Consider the following 2,767-nt stretch of genomic DNA (forward strand, 5'->3'; position numbering starts at 1 on the left):
AAAGCTAGTGGAGGTGATGGAATTCCAATGGAGCTATTTCAAATCCTGAAAGATGATGCTGTGAAAGTGCTGCACTCAATATGCCAGCAAATTTGGAAAACTCAGCAGTGGCCACAGGACTGGAAAAGGTCAGTTTTCATTCCAATCCCAAAGAAAGGCAATGCCAAAGAATGCTCAAGCTACCGCACAATTGCACTCATCTCACACGCTAGTAAAGTAATGCTCAAAACTCTCCAAGCCAGGCTTCAGCAATATGTGAACTGTGAACTTCCTGATGTTCATGCTGGTTTTAGAAAAGGCAGAGGAACCAGAGATCAAATTGCCAACATCCGCTGGATCATGGAAAAAGCAAGAGAGTTCCAGAAAAACATCTATTTCTACTTTATTGACTATGCCAAAGCCTTTGACTGTGTGGATCACAATAAACTGTGGAAAATTCTGAAAGAGATGGGAATACCAGACCACCTGACCTGCCTCTTGAGAAATCTGTATGCAGGTCAGGAAGCAACAGTTAGAACCGGACATGGAACAACAGACTGGTTCCAAATAGGAAAAGGAGTACATCAAGGCTGTATATTGTCACTCTGCTTATTTAACTTCTATGCAGAGTACATCATGAGAAACGCTGGACTGGAAGAAACACAAGCTGGAATCAAGATTGTCGGGAGAAATATCAATAACCTCAGATATGCAGATGATACCACCCTTATGGCAGAAAGTGAAGAGGAACTAAAAAGCCTCTTGATGAAGGTGAAAGTGGAGAGTGAAAAAGTTGGCTTAAAGCTCAACATTGAGAAAATGAAGATCATGGCATCTGGTCCTATCACTTCATGGGAAATGGACCAGGAACAGTGGAAACAGTGTCAGACTTTATTTTTCTGGGCTCCAAAATCACTGCAGATGGTGACTGCAGCCATGAAATTAAAAGACGCTTACTCCTTGGAAGGAAAGTTATGACCAACCTAGATAGCATATTCAAAAGCAGAGACATTACTTTGCCAACACAGGTCCGTCTAGTCAAGGCTATGGTTTTTCCAGTGGTCATGTATGGATGTGAGAGTTGGACTGTGAAGAAGGCTGAGTGCTGAAGAATGGATGCTTTTGAACTGTGGTCTTGGAGAAGACTCTTGAGAGTCCCTTGGACTGCAAAGAGATCCAACCAGTCCATTCTGAAGGAGATCAGCCCTGGGATTTCTTTGGAAGGAATGATGCTAAAGCTGAAACTCCAGTACTTTGGCCAACTTATGCGAAGAGTTGACTCACTGGAAAAGACTCTGATGCTGGGAGGGATTGGGGGCAAGAGGAGAAGGGGACGACAGAGGATGAGATGACTGGATGGCATCACTGACTCAATGGACGTGAGTCTGAGTGAACTCTGGGAGTTGGTGATGGACAGGGAGGCCTGGTGTGCTGGGATTCATGGGGTCACAAAGAGTCGGACACGACTGAGCGACTGAACTTAACTGACCCCTTTATTCTTTGGATACCATTTCGAATTAGTATCTGCTCTTCTGTGGCTATAATTCCTTTACCCAACTTCAATTTCTCACCTCCACCGTGGCTTTTTCCCATCTTTCTCTATTAAAATCCAGTCCTTTTCTGACCCCTTGCTTTGGCCTTGCAACCCAAAGTATTTTTTGAAAAGATGCCTTATCACGGATACATTCCTGATGGCAATGTAATTGGTATGAATTCTGTGGAAGATGATTTGGCATTATCTGTGAAAATTTTAGAGGCAGCATTTCCACTTCTAGAAATTTATCCCACAAATATATTCATATATAAGGAACTATTAAAGATATTCCATATAACATTGTTTATAATAGTAAAATAGTGAAACAAATAACTATCAACATTTATAAGTGGTTTTGTATGTGTAGAATATTACTGAAAGGATACAAAAAAAACAGTGAAGAAAAACAGTTTTAGAGACTTCCATGGTGGTCCAGTGGTTAAGAATCAACCTTCAATGCACCAGTGGTTAAGAATCAGCCTTCAATGCACAGGACAGGATTCCATCCCAGCTTAGGGAGCTAAGACCCCACCTGCCTCAGGGCAACTAAGCCCCCAATCGGCACCTCACAGAGCCAATGTGATCTGGAGGCCACAGGCTGCAACAGAAAATCCTGCATGTCACAACTAAGACCCAACGCAGCCAAAACTAAAATATTTAAATATATATTTTTAAATACCAAAATGCATATATATGTAAAAAAGTAAATAATTTGTAAAAGTTTTAAAGATCAGAATATGGTATTATATGTCTATATACACACATGTATATACATGTAGATATATGTATATATATTTATATTTGTGTGTGTGTATTTCATGAGTATAATAATACTTTAAACCTCAGATGCCTTCAAATAATGATAAAGAATCAATTCATTATCTTTAAAACTGATAAAAACAAAGAGAAAGAATTAGACATTTAATTTTCTTATATGAGCTCTACCATTGGAGAACCAAAGAGATGTGGGGAAGTTCTCCTTATAAAGACTCCAATTATTACATTTCATAAATGATAGAAGTGGAAGATCACCATTTTGCAACCACTCATGAATAATGGATGTACTCATTGAGCATCAATGACTGCTGCTGCTGCTAAATCGCTTCAGTCGTGTCTGACTCTGTGCGACCCCATAGACGGCAGCCCACCAGGCTCCCCCGTCCCTGGGATTCTCCAGGCAAGAACACTGGAGTGGGTTGCCATCTTCTTCTCCAATGCATGAAAGTGAAAAGTGAAAGTGAAGTCACTCAGTCA

The sequence above is a fragment of the Bos indicus x Bos taurus genome, chromosome 29 (genome assembly GCF_003369695.1).
Source record: "Bos indicus x Bos taurus breed Angus x Brahman F1 hybrid chromosome 29, Bos_hybrid_MaternalHap_v2.0, whole genome shotgun sequence".
Classification (NCBI taxonomy): domain Eukaryota; kingdom Metazoa; phylum Chordata; class Mammalia; order Artiodactyla; family Bovidae; genus Bos; species Bos indicus x Bos taurus.